The sequence below is a fragment of the Borostomias antarcticus genome (genome assembly GCF_949987555.1).
Source record: "Borostomias antarcticus genome assembly, chromosome: 11".
NCBI classification, from domain to species: domain Eukaryota; kingdom Metazoa; phylum Chordata; class Actinopteri; order Stomiiformes; family Stomiidae; genus Borostomias; species Borostomias antarcticus.
The window spans coordinates 22131377-22146376 of NC_140244.1; the positions used below are offsets into that span (position 1 = coordinate 22131377).

At 47.3% G+C, this 15000-nt stretch overlaps 1 protein-coding gene across 1 annotated transcript in view; it reads left to right on the forward strand.

Moving 5' to 3' along the window:
• Positions 1-15000, forward strand: part of LOC311315495 (cadherin-4-like) — a gene marked incomplete at both ends in the record, with an annotated part of 270228 nt that overhangs the window by 103564 nt on the left and 151664 nt on the right. The gene's annotated exons all lie outside the window — the stretch shown is intronic.

Genomic DNA, 15000 nt, shown 5'->3' on the forward strand with positions numbered 1-15000 from the left:
CTCTACCTCCTTACCTTGGAGCTACAAGTTCATCTCTTTTATTTAAAACCTAAATCGCTCTTTTCCTTCTGTAAACCACTAAGTGGATGCTAGCGGTTAAAAATAAGTCATTGTGATTTCCCCAAGGCCATTGTCATACACTGCAGCATTGGGCTAAACCCTGTTTTCCTCTAGCGGTTTTGTTTCTATTATTCAAAATGTACAATTTTGAAAGATGGCAATAAGAAAACAAATGCTGACGAATCTAAAAACCATAAAAATGAATGCATACTTGTAGTGAAGTAGATACACTGTAGAAGAAGAAGAGCCCTTCAGCGCTCTCAAAATCCCTCGGCCTCAGCGCCGGGTTCCGAACTCAGTCTGCCTCTTCTTTCCCGATAATCACAGGCTGGCCTTACAGAACAGCTGCAAGACTTATTTCATGCTGAGTGTTGTGAGTAAGAGTGCTTGGTGTTATCGCTGATCGCCTCAATCACCAATAGACATTCTAATTGTTGCTACAAAGTGGTGCCGCATGATTGATGGGGGTCAACATGTTTATGGTGCACTTGTTGAGATGTACTGTACTGTACGATGTACAGTATAGGAAGAGTCTCTGAACCACACGGGTAATTCGAGCCGTTTTATTAGGTGCAGGTAAAAGACTAAGTTTAGTTTTGTTTATTGATTTATTTGATTCAGGGATATTGTACATTAATCAACAATTTTACAATTGTAAATGTGCCAGGATTAGAGAACTAATTTTCACCTGTTGTCCCTGGCCTCATGTTAAAGCAACCTAAGAAGGATCAAGGCATTAAAACAATAGTGACAATTAAAAACATACAGCAAAGTATAAACACAACAAGGCTAACCAAGCAAAGCAGGACAGAAACATAGAGCACATTTAAACACATAAAACAGAGGTATCCACACTTGAGACAACATTTACAGACATTAGACTTAAACACATAAAACCGAGGGATCCACACTTGAGACAACATTTACAGACATTAGACTTAGGACAGACCTCATAGACAACAGTAGCACAAGTAATATGGACACAGGACAACATTCACACAATAAAACACGCATACAATTAAATTAAAAATACGGTACAAGCATAGAGACAGATCAACAAAGACTAAGGCAGACAGATGCAGACAGACAGGGTAGGCATGACAAAGCTAGGCACAAGTACACACCTGGTTACTCAAGAGCCAGGTTTTGAGGTTGTGAGTGTGTGGTGCTGTTTCTGAGGTGTACAGGGAGAGTGTACTAATTGAGCATGTTTGTCTCATCTTCATCAGACGCTGACTCTGATGAAGATGCAACTAACAGCCTGCACTTATACAATTGTTGCCAATTTTAATTGTTGCTACAAACGCATCATTGGTGGGGGTTAACATGTTTACTGTGCACTTTCGGTGGCAGGGGTTCAAACTGCAGGCTCTCTCAGCTTTTCAGTTAATGTGGCTTTTGTGAGCAGCGTAAGAGGGACTAATTGCAGCATCCCCATTAATGACAGTGTTTTAGTGGTTCTCAGCGATTATGGTTGGGACTTTCAAAAGTGCCATTTTAGTTTACGCAACCGCCATTTGCTTAAAAGCTTTGCTCTTTTCATTTGGAACAAGCTGGCACGCAAAGTGTGCTGGTGAAAACAGGTGCATGAGTCCCTGGTGGACGTCACATGGGATTGTGTAAAGAAGACAAAGTCCACAGTACACATGACACACAGGACACATGATGGCCGGTTAACACCTGGGTGTGTGAACAAGACATGCCTCTTAAGTGTTTTTACCAGTCATTGTTTTTCTCTACACCTCCTACAGCTTCTGTCCCCTCCTCCTCCCCTCTCCTCCCCTCCTCCTCCCCTCTGCTCCACTCCTGCTCCCCTCTCTTCCCCTCCTCCTCCCCTCTCCTCCACTCCTCCTCCCCTCTGCTCCACTCCTCCTCCCCTCTCTTCCACTCCTCCTCCCCTCTCTTCCACTCCTCCTTTCTCCTCCACTCCTCCTTCCCTCTCTTCCACTCCTCCTCCCCTCTCCTCCACTCCTCCTCCCCTCTCTTCCACTCCTCCTCCCCTCTCTTCCGCTCCTCCTCCCCTCTCCTCCACTCCTCCTCCCCTCCTCCTCCCCTCTCCTCCACTCCTCCTCCCACTCTCCTCCACTCCTCCTCCCCTCTCTTCCACTCCTCCTTTCTCCTCCACTCCTCCTCCCCTCTCCTCCACTCCTCCTCCCCTCTCCTCCACTCCTCCTTCCACTCTCCTCCACTCCTCCGCCCCTCTCCGCCACTCCTGCTTCCACTCTCCTCCACTCCTCCTCCTCTCTCCTCCCCTCCTCCTCCCCTCTCTCCTCCTCCCCTCTCCTCCCCTCCTCCTCCCCTCTCCTCCACTCCTCCTCCCCTCTCCTCCACTCCTCCTTTCTCCTCCGTACTCAATCTTTCATGCAAACCAGAGGAAGTCGCTCCTCGTCTCCACTTAATCTCACTGGCTGCCGCTCTCCTCATCAGTGCTCTGATAAACTCATCGTCTCCGAAGAGCGTGCACGCACACATGCAAGCTCAATCGCTCACTCACACACACACACACACACACACACACACACACACACACACACACACACACACACAAACACACACACACACACACACACTCACTCACTCACTCACAAAGACATGCCTTAACTGTGCTGAAGCTACAGGCCTTGATAATATCGCTGCTGGGTTTTTGAAGGACGCAGCCGACCTGATAGCTCCTTTTGTTGCTCATGTGATGAATCTGTCTTTAGAGCAAGGTACTCTTCCTAACGACATGAAGCATTCCAAAGTCATCCCACTTTTTAAGAAAGGCAACAGGTCTGACCTGGGGAATTATAGACCGGTCTCTATCTTAAGTGTGAATTCTCACCTCAAGGTCCTGTACAAAGTTATTCACAAACAGTTATATCAATACATTTCCGATTCTTATAACTGGTATATGAATTCCAATATGGCTTCAGGAAGTCTTATTCAACTGACTCCTGTTTGCTATATTTAACTGACTTCATAAGAGGTGAAATTGATGTTGGAAAACTTTATATATTATTTTAAGTGACTTACAAAAGTCCTTTGACACTGTCGATCATAACCTACTGTTCAGAAAGCTGTCTGCTTTAGGCATGAGTCCTCCAGCCTTAAAATGGTTTGTTTCCTACCTGTCTGATAGAGATCAGAGGAAAGACATCATAGGTCATCTTTTCAAGGAACAACCTGTAACGTGTCCCACAAGGGTGTGTCTTAGGTCCACTATTATTTTTAATTTATATATAAACAATATGAAGTCAGCTTGAACAGCGAATCTGTTCTTATATGCAGATGAGCTATTTTAGTCTCTCACAAAGATGAGATCAAGTTGCAGGGCACTTTAAGTGAACAATTTAACAAGATCAGGGACTGGATAATAGACGATAAGGTGTCTCTTCATGTGGCCAAATCGGAATTTATAATATATGGTTCACAGCCTCGGCTGTGTAAGCTGAAGTCGACTAACATCGACCTTGGTGGTCAGCTCTTCTCTGCCAACCCCTCTGTGACCTATTTACATTGTTCCCTAGATAGATTCTTAGCCAGGAAAGTTCATCTTCTCGATGCAGTGAGTCTTAGGTTGCTAGCCAATTCTTTGGTTTCTTTCTTCTCTTGCTTTGATTATGGATTTTGTTCATGGTACAGAGGCCTGACTAAAGTACTTAAAGATAAGTTACAGATCTCACAGAATAAATGAGTCAGGGTAGTGCTTGGTCTGGCCGCGAGGGACTATGTGGGGAAACCGCAGTTCCAGTAGCTGTGCTGGCTCCCCCTGGTGGCTAGGGCAGTTCAGGGTGGTCCATAATGTCTATGACAACAGAACACCTGCGTACCTCAAAAATCACTTACAGAGGAGCCGTGATACCGATGCATACCACACTAGAGCTAGCATTGCTGACCTGTACTTGTCCAGGTTCAAAACAAACATGGGTACATGTATTATTAAGTATTGTGGAGCTGTGAATTGGAACAAGTTACCTTTGCATGTTAAAAGCATAGGTAACCAACATCTTTAAAAAAAAAAAGGTAACAACTTGGCTTATGGAACATTTTGAATCATATAATATGCCAGTCTGTAATTCTCCTAATGTTGTTGTGCTTATTGTTGCTTGTTTATACTCTTGTTGTATTGGGATGTAGACGGATGTTTAGTTTAGATTAATTTGGATTATTGTTGGATGCTGCCTAGCCGTGCTCCTCCACCACCTGTCATCACATCAAGGTACACAATGGAAATAAGTCCAAGGCGTTATTGTGTTATCCTTGGCAATGTCTTAAGCTATAGATATAGATCATTGTGCTTTAAGTTTTCCTATTGTTAAATAAACTAAACACACAGACACAGATGCACACACACACACACGCATACACACAGATGTGAGCTGGATAAATAAATAAAAAATCGTTCTGCAATCATCTCAGAGACAACGGAATGTGAGGAGAGAGAAGAGAGAGAGAGAGAGAGAGAGAGAGAGAGAGAGAGAGAGAGACTCTCTGGTGCTTGACAGGAGGAGATCTCTGGGGCTTCCCTTCTATCTCCTTCTCTTGTTGTCTGTCCGCCTCACTCACTCACTCACTCACTCACTCACTCACTCACTCACTCACTCACTCACTCACTCACTCACTCACTCACTCCTCACTCACTCACTCACTCACTCACTCACTCACTCACTCATTTGCTCACTCACTCACTCCTCACTCACTCACTCATTCACTCACTCACTCACTCACTCACTCACTCCTCACTCACTCACTCACTCACTCACTCACTCACTCACTCACTCACTCACTCACTCATTTTCTCACTCACTCACTCCTCACTCACTCACTCATTCGCTTACTCACTCATTCACTCATCCATGTGTGTACTTTCCCTTGCCCCCCCCCACCCCCTCACAAACACACACACACACACACACACATACTTGTCTTCAGTGTGAGTGTGTAGTAAGTGCGTCGTCCCTCATGGTGTTGGGGCCGGGTGATAGGCAGCTGTGCCCAGGGGGGCGTGGCAGCGTTACAGAGGGTACCGACCCTCAAGCTGCCCCTGCATCTCTCCACACATCTCCCAGACACTTCCCTCCATCTCCTCTTCACTCTCTCCTCAACTCTCTGTTCAATTTGCGTATCCCTGGCCTCAACATGCAGCATCTGTCTTTGGACGTTTGCTGGAATTGTTTCCTGTTTTGCCGTTTCTGCTGTTTATCATTATCATCACACCCGCTTAGTTGCTCCGGCTTGGTACTATTAGGTTTTGAATCACTTTGGATTAGAATAATTACACAAGATCTGTGCCAAAAATGTTTTAAGGACATCTGGTCTAGCGTCCGGCACCCCACTGAGAATATAACACCTTGTTGTGTGATTGACGCTTAGTGCGTCACTTTCAAATATTATATTTGATTGAGGATAACAGTGGGTGTCGATTAAGCCCACGGAAATGGCTTGGGAGCGTCTCTTATCGCATTTGGAAAGCAGAACATAATATCTGATATTAAGCAAAATGGATACTTTTTAACTACGTCCTCATCAGGGAGGAAAGTGGAGGAAAATGCAGGCTTTTAAAAGGATGATGTGCAGGGAGAGACGTGGAGGGCGTGGGATGCTGAGACGATTTAGAACGGCGCGTTTATACCGACGCTGAGCAAAGTGGGCACTCTCACCTATACTGCCTCTTCTGAACGCTTGAATCAGGGAGGGCTCAGCTCTGGCCTGGGCGCACCTCTGCGTGGAGGCGTGGGGGTACAAATCACGGCTCAAAAAAAAAAAACTGCAGCTCGGTGGATAATATCCCAAACGTACCCTGTAATCCCAGCCCCCACCCCCCCCAGCCTCACCAGACACACACACACACACCACCACCCCTGCGCAAACACACAAACTTGGTCTGAAGCGCCTGAACACCGCGGTGAGAGCTGTAGGCCGGCACGGAGCCCGTCCGCCCCCGCTCCACCGAAGCCACGCGGCAGTTCGGCGCTTCGTCAGTCTTTTTTTTTTCCCTCCTTCTTTTCTTCTCGTTATTCATTGCCTTTGCCAAATTGAATGGCGCTGGTGCTTCGCGGCGCTGCTGACTTGAATGGCTGGCGCCAGGCGGGGAAAGGGAATAGGTTCCCTGTGTTCAGATGTAACCAGCACTGACATCGACGGACAGGCCTCTCCGTGACATGGCGCCCACCTTTTTTTTCTTCAACAATAGAGGGTGTGTGTGTGTGTGGGGGGGGAGGGGCAGAGAGAGAAGGAAGGTACAAGGTACTGGCAGGTGAAAAGGCAGCGGGATGGAGAGGAGGAAGGTGGGATGAGGAAGAGGAAGGTGGACCATGTGAAGATAGCAGCGGCAGCATCAGGAGGAAGGAGATGCGGTCGGTACAATTTGATGTGTGGGCGCCAGTGATGAGTGATGGGAGCGTTCCCTGACTGAAGGTCACATCTAAAGGCCTGGCATTTCCAGCCGCCTCTGTCATAGCGGAGAGTATAAATAACGTTAAGTGCATCTTGTTTATTTTCTCCACTTCCTCCCCACGAGAGAGCGAGAGAGAGAGGGAGGAGGGAGGCCTGCCATTAGATGATTCAGAACAGGCTAAGTGGGATTTGGTTAGTGTTTTGGCATTTTCTGTATTTCCGTAAGAGAAAGAAAAAATGTTCTCGGACTAGTATGCTTTTTTTTAAATGTCAGAAAAGAACTCGGCGTCGTTTCATCTGTTCCTAGAGGAGCACGTCCTACAGCTGGTCTCCTGAAGTTAGGCACCTCATACAGTATACTGTACGTTTTGTATAGGCGGATGGAGAAAGCAATTCTTGCAGGTACAGTAGTATACTCAAGAGACGTCACTGGTATCGACAGTGTTTATTTATTTATTTATTTATTCCCATATATAGCATTTACATAATCCATCCAGAAATGTATTTATCCCATCCCAATAATTGTATACTTATAGAAAGGGTACTTATTGTGTAATTTGTGTTCATTTGTAAATTGTAATTTTTGTAAGTTGTAAATTTGTAACTTGTAAATTTGTTATTTGAAAGTTGAATATTAGAGTTTATCTTTAGCATAATCTTGGAGACGGCAGCAACATTTCACTGTCACTGTACACAAGACTGAATCTTGTGGTCATTGTTGTTCAGTCTGCGACTGGCAGTTACTCTTATGGAATAGTGTGAAGGACAGTAGTCTCCCCCTGTGTCCCCGTGGACTGGTTGGAACACAGAGCCCTGTGTCTGGCGCTGGTGCCCAGGTTTGGGGCGGTGGTGGTGGGGGGGGGGCTGTCATTCTTCCCTCAGGGCAGAGCATCTCGCTGGCCAGCCTCTCATGTCTGATCAAGGACCATCTGCTTCAGGTGCATATTAGCGCACTCTCTATGCCTCTCCCTACTGTATCTCTCTATCTCTCTCTCCCACTCTCCTTCTCTTGCTCTCTGACGTTCCCTCTCTCTCTTTATCTGTATTTACTGTGAGGGAAATAGTTATTTGATCTGATTTGATTTGGTACCTTTGCGCACTGAAAAAGAAATAATCCATCAACAATTTTAATGGTAGGTTTATTTTAACAGTGAGAGACAAAATAACAAAAAAATCCAGAAAAAAATATTTCAAAAGAAGTTATTAAATTGATTTGCATTTGGTCGAGTGAAATAAGTATTTGATCTCCTATCAACCAGCAATTATTTCTGCTCATGGTGTTTCAATGATCATGAGAACGGTGAGGAATCAGCCCAGAACTACACTGGAGGATCTTGTCAATGATCTCAAGGCAGCTTGGACCACAGTCACCAAGAACACAATTGGTAACACACTACACCGTAATGGACTGACATCCTGCAGCGCCCGCAAGGTCTCCCTGCTCAAGAAAGCACATGTACAGTACAGGCCCGTCTGAAGTTTGCCAATGAACATCTGAATGATTCAGAGGAGGACTGGGTGAAAGTGTTATGATCAGACAAAAATCAAGCTCTTTGGCATCAACTCAACTCACCGTGTTTGGAGGAGGAAGAATGCTGACTATGACCCCAAGAACACCATCCTCACACGTCAAACATGGAGGTGGAAACATTATGCTTTGGGGGTGTTTTTCAGCTAATTGAACAGGACAACTCCAGTGCATCAAAGGGAAAAATGGACAGGGCCATGTACCATCAAATCTTGGGTGAGAACCTCTTTTCCTCAGCCAGGGCACTGAAAATGGGTCGTGGCTGGGTATTCCAGCATGACAATGACCCAAAACACACGGCCAAGCAACAAAGGAGTGGCTCAAGAAGAAGCACATTACGGTCCTGGAGTGGCCAAGCTAGTCTCCACACCTTAATCCCTTAGAAAATCTGTGGAGGGAGCTGAAGCTTCGAATTGCCAAACGTCAGCCTCAAAACCATAATGACTTGGAGAGGATCTGCAAAGAGGAGTAGGGCGGAATCCCTCCTGACTGTGTGCAAACCTGGTGGCCAACTACAAGAAACGCCTGACCTCTGTGATTGCCAACAAGGGATTTGCCACCGAGTACTAAGTCATGTTTTGTGAAGGGGTCAAATATTTATTTCACTTATTAAAATGCAAACTTTTTTGTGATGTGTTTTTCTGGACTTTTTTGTTGTCTCTCACTGTTTAAAATAATCCCATCATTAAAATTAAAGACCGATTAGTTTCTTTCAGTGGGCAAACTTACAAAATCAGCAGGGGATCAAATAATTATTTCCCTCGCTGTATATCTCTTCTGTTTTTTCTTCTTTCTTTCTCTTCCTCTCCCTCCCTCGCTATCACTAGACAGAATAGCCAGTGATCAGGTCATCTCTTGACTCTGACAGCTCTGCTGGATGTATTATGATACGTAAGAGGCCTCAGACCATTTGAGACGTCCTTTTGTAACCATACAGCACTCGCCTCATGTAGGTGCCCCAGAGGAGGAGCGTGGGGACATACTGGAGCACAGGATTTCTGTGACACACCCACAGACGGCACGGCACACCTATGGTTGGACACATACAGACTGCTGTACTCTATTCTACATTATCTAGCTACCTAAAGAAAAAAAAGCATTTACTCTATTGTGTGAAATACAACGACTATAACTAGTAGTAAATGTACCCACAATGCACCTAAGCTTTACACTTACCTCTGAGAATCCTAGGAGGCTCCTCGGCTCTGTGGATTTGCAAAACGGAAGGGTCCCTGAGTGGAATGGACTATACTTTTACTGACACACAAAGTATAGTTTTTAGTGTACAAAGCAATATGTATTGACAATGGGGAAAATGAACTGTGGCTAGCACCCCCAGTGGTGGATTGTGGTACATCTTGTGCGTTGCATGAACAGACGGACGGATGGGCAAGGGCCATTTTAATAGCTTTCTCAATCCAATTACATCAAGTGGGAGACGATCAGGTTATGCGTGGTCTATTAGAAAACCTCTGGTCACCGTTTGATAGGAAATGTTAGGGAAGGGAATTAAATTACTCTCACAAAGATGTGAAGATGTTATTTTGGTGCTATATACTGTACATTTTTGGGGTCTGTGCACATGCAGCCAAATCCTCTTCTCCAATCTCTCTCTCTATCTCTCTCTCTCTCTCTCTCTCTCAATCTCTCTCGTGACATGTGGCAACACCACCGCTTTAAATCTTAACTCTTAGAACCCTTAACTCTATTAAAGATATTGGATTTTTTATATAAATATTAAATTTGTCCGGTTCGCCTTTGTTATTTTTATTACTATTGATTGTGACCAATGACAGATATTGACAGAGTGGTCTGTGGGTGAGAACGGAGAGATGCTGAGTGTCTGGGAACAGTGCAATGTAATTAGTTTGGAATTGGTTTTTATTGCACTGCACAGGGTGTAAGCTAAATCTCCTCCTCCACAACTTAACAGCACAATTATTGCTGCAGTAAAGTGTGTGTGTTCAGCTGACAAGAGCAGAGAGTTACTGTGTTTTCTTGTGTGTGTGTGTGTGTGTGTGTGTGTGTGTGCGCGCGTGTGTGTGTGGGTGTGTGTGCATGCGGCTCACTATTGATAAAATATTGAGCTACAGTACTTGCTACTGTCCGTTCTGTAATTGCAGATAACAATCCATGTGTGAAACCGGTGTGCGGGTGTGGATGTTTGTGCGTCTGCTACAGTGTGCTCCCTCGCTACCGTGCATACAGCCTCAGCCCTGTAGTGCGGTTGCTAAGGAGGTAACGCAGCGCAGGAGTGAAGCCGTAGCCTAGTTTACCCTCCCAGTTCTCCGCAGTAGAGCAGAGATTAATCCAGCTGAACCCGTAGCACTCGCAAAAATAAATGTTTTCCATTTTCATTAATAGACAACTCATTAGTACATAATGAGGGAGAGCCCATCCTGCCTCTGCCCCGGTGCACTGTGGACCAGTGGAACAGGCAATATGCCCACCGCACTAAACTCACTGCTAATTAAAACCCAGCATACATTTCTATTCTCCCGGTGTCTCTTCATTCCTTGAAAGAGCCTTGACGTATAGTATGCTTTTAAAATATCTGCTTTATGAATAATTTATCGTTGTAGGCGAGGGAAATGTGTTAAGAGAAAGGGATCTAAAAGCCATTTGTTTAATAGAGCATGTTGGGTTTTATAGGCAGATTGGATTGTTCCTTCATTGTGCCCGAAGAGGGCGGAGCCCTGAGCTGCTGGTGTTCTCGAGGCGGGCAGGGTGGCCCAGCGATGGGGATTAGATAAGGAAGGACGATGATCATCTGAAACTGGTACATGATGCCCCTTCACAGCAGTTCTTAAACACACACACACACACACACACACATATACACAGGCACATGCGCAGGCACGCACACACACACACACACACGCATGCACGCATATGCGCAGGCACGCACACACACACACACACACATGCACAGGCATGCACACACACACACACACACACGCGCACTCACACACATACACAGGCACATGCGCAGGCACGCACACACACACACACACACACATGCACACACGCACGCACATGCGCAGGCACGCACACACACACACACACACCCACACACATGCACACACGCACGCACATGCGCAGGCACACACACACACACACACACACACACGCACGCACGCACACATATACACAGGTACATGCGCAGGCACACACACACACGCACGCACACATATACACAGGCACATGCGCAGGCACGCACACACACACACGCACGCACGCACACACATACACATGCGCAGGCACGCACACACACACACACACACACACACACACACACACACACACACACACACACACAGCTGCTGCAGAACAAAGCTCCACTGCACCATCGCTACCCATAAGCCTCTCTTCCCGACCTCGCTCCCCTGTTGGAAAGAGTGCCGCTGGACTTTTCATCAGAGCTGTAATTTAGAGAATCCTTTCAGAAGGGTGACATCCTCATGTTTGCGGGGTCTCCTCACGGTCCAGGGCAGAGTGAGGGATGAGCTGACCTTTCTCTACGCAGACGAGCAGGAAAGAGAGAGAGAGAGAGGGAGGGAGAGAATGGTATGGCGCGTAACCCCCCCCCCCCCCCATGTCCGTTATCAGCCAGGTTCAGGACCCAACATCAACGTACCGTCGTACGCTAGCTTATTACCCGACCTAACAAGCAGGCCACCTCAGGCGACCGAATGACATAGAACATACAACAATACCAACACCGCCTATCCTAATAAGCATGTTGTATCTGATAATCTGAGGAGAGAGAGAGAGAGAGAGGGAGAGTTTCTTTCAGTCAACACTATGACCTTTCTTAAGAAGCATTAACTTCTAGTGCAGTAGCCGCAGTAACTATGGGACAGCGGAAGTGCAGAGCGAAGCACTAATAAATGTCAAGTGTCCCTGTGAATGTTGGAGTCGCAGTAAAGGCGTGGTCAGCGTCATAACGACCCGGCCCCTGCAACATGGGATTGGGAGGGTTTGGGGGCGGGGTCTAATTAGGCAGCCCAGTTGGAAGGTCATGGACAAACCTCATCACTCCATCCTGGTCAGCGATAAGTGGTCAGCGCTGACCTCTCCCTGGGCCCTGGTGGGGACTCATAACCCTGACTGATGGGCTGCCAGCACGTCCAGTTCACTCATCCCCAACCAGGGTGATTAAGTAACGACAAGCCGCGGTGTAGAAATTCATCCTAATTACATTAAAGCTTCAATATATCAATAATGCTTAATTATCTGAAGACAGTCTGATTTGTTTATGTCAACCATGGAGACTCGGTCGTTCATCCATCTGTCCGCATCCACTCCTGCCCACACGCTGCCGATAACACACACACACACACACGGGCGTATGCGTCATATCATTCTCTCTCCCTCTTTCTCTCACTCTCTCTCCCTCTCTCTTCCACCCCCCCCCCCCCTCTTTCTCTCTCCCTCTCTCTTTCACTCTCCGCCTCTCTCTCTCTCCCTCTCTCTTTCACCCCCCCCCCTCTCTCTCTCTCTCATACACACTCATACACACACACACACACGCGCACGCAAACCCCACTGATATGCTTTTCATTTGTCTTGATGAAGTGGTGATTAGCTTTGAGGATTCTTCAGTTCATGACGAGGATAAAATCGAACCCAATTTCTGGCTTTAATTAAAGCTATTCCCAGGGCAGGCTGGGCTGCTGTAAGGCCACAACTTAAAGAGGTCGGCAGCAGACAGCTTTCCAATGGCCGTCTAATTCAATCAAGGCGGCGCGTGGATGTATAGGGAGGTCCGAGGGGAATTCCTCCGCAGCTGCATGTTATAAACATGCTTCCTACATGTTATAAACATGCTTCCTACATGTTATAAACATGCTTCCAGCGCCTTCCGTTCCACAGGGTTGAACGGACACGTTCCAACCCTAAACAGACCTGCTACTGGAGATAAATCAACATGGCCACTCGAATTTAGGCTCTGGTGGGTTTGTTTCCAGGAGGCGCAGCGTTGCGATGCACCAGCTGCCTGTCAGTTTAGCCTCCAGTTTAACCCCCTGAAAACAGCAGGGGGTCGCAGCCCCCACGGAACACACCAGCTGTGTTTGACCACAGCCCTCTGGGTAAACGCACACACACACACACACACACCAACACACGTGCACACACATGCAACACGCATGCATGCACGCGCACACACACACACACACACACACACACACACACACACACACACACACACATATACCAGCACATGCACTCACGCACACACACACGCACACACACACACACACACACACACACACACACACACACACAGACAGATGCACACACCTTGCTCACTGCTGGCCAACTGTGGCCCCTGGCAGGTCTGCTGCTTTGTCTGAAGCCCCAGGAAGCCCCAGCTGCCCTCCTATCACGAGCCACGGGGGTCACGGCAGAGAGGAGAGGAGAAGAGAGGAGAGGAGGTTTATGATAGGAGAGGGAGAAGGGGAGAGGGTGAGGAGGAGATGGGCGAGGCATTTGGAGGGGGAGAGAAGATCAGGGGGTGGTCTGGAGAGGGAGGGTAGGGATGAGAGAGGGACAGAGGGGAGATAGAGGGAGCGTTCGCTCAACCCCAGCTGGGGCTATTTTGAGGCATCTGATTCCTCGCTGTTGCCCATGGAGAAGTCTGTCCTCAGTGGCTGTCTGACTCTCTGCCTTATTATAACACAGGGAGAGATCTGTCTGACCCCTGGTCAAACAAAGAGCTCCCTGTCTCTCTCTCTCTCTCTCTCTCTCTCTCTCTCTGTCTCTTTCTCTCTCTCTCTCTCTCTCTCTCTCTCTCTCTCTCCCCCCCCCGCCATCTCTCTCTCTCTCTCTCTCTCTCTCTCTCTCTCTCTCGCTGTGTCTGCTGACCACTCAGCCTCTACAAGCCCGCTAACGTCCCCTGGAAGCCCAGGGGCGCTGCTCCAACACTGCAGACGGTCCTGAGCAGACAAGGCGTGACCGATGTTTACAGCCACCACCCTCCGAGACAGGGCGCTCCTCTTGAACTTCGCTTGAATTTACATATCGAAACTTAAGCCTTTTGTTGCTCCTGTTGTTGTTTTTGTTGTTGTAATTTTTACTACTTGCCTCGTCGTTTGGGATGAGAACCGTCCGTAACACACCCGCAGTCGAGCGGATGGAGGGCGCAGCAGGTCGTTAGAAAGCGATGATGTCATGTCAATGGACCCGCTCTTGCTTCAACCATCATTAAAATGAGAAGCGTGTTGTAAATGTCAACATCAGTAAGGCAGCCAACGAATTAGTCATTTCAAAGGTTATTGCAACATTGCTGGCTGATGTGCCGTATCTAAGCTTCAAGTCGAAAAGCAAGAATGAGAAAAAAAACACCAAAAAAACAAGTGTAAACGGTACTCCGATCATCATCTCTATCTCCTCCTCATAATTGCCAGCGAGAGAGGTTGCTAGAATGAGATCTGCGAAGACGCAGTCAGAGAGCTCTAGTTCTGTTTTTTGTTTTTTTTATATATTTTTTCCCCCGGTATCATCGGCCGATCCAACTCGTCTGGCACCGGAGCCGCTTCTATAAGCCCTCTGAGTGGGATCCTCCGCATCGACGTATGCCCTCATCTACATAATAGTCAGCCCACAGGAGGCGCCCAGAAACATCCAGGACCACTCACGCGTTCACTGGAAATTACCCTCCAAATCCATCTGAGCCTCTGGGCCCACGGGCGGGGCGGGAGCAGCAGCGATCGATGGCGGGGGAAGTGGGAGAGAGCTTTACCTGCCCAAATAGCAGAATATTTATGTGCACATGCCGGCAGTCCTCACCGTACTCTTTATGCCACATATTGACGAGTTTAAGGCCGGGGAAAAGTGTTTCCTGCTCGGTCGTCAGTCATAGTCAGCCGTTGCTGAAGAGCGAGATTACCAACAGTTTTCACATTGTGTTTTTTTTTTCCCCGAGGTGAAGAACCTCGAGAAGAAGGTCATGCCTTCTATGCTGTAGATATTGTACTAGGTCCGGTGGTACAGGTGACCTGTAGCCTTTGATACACACAGAGCCCTTGTAT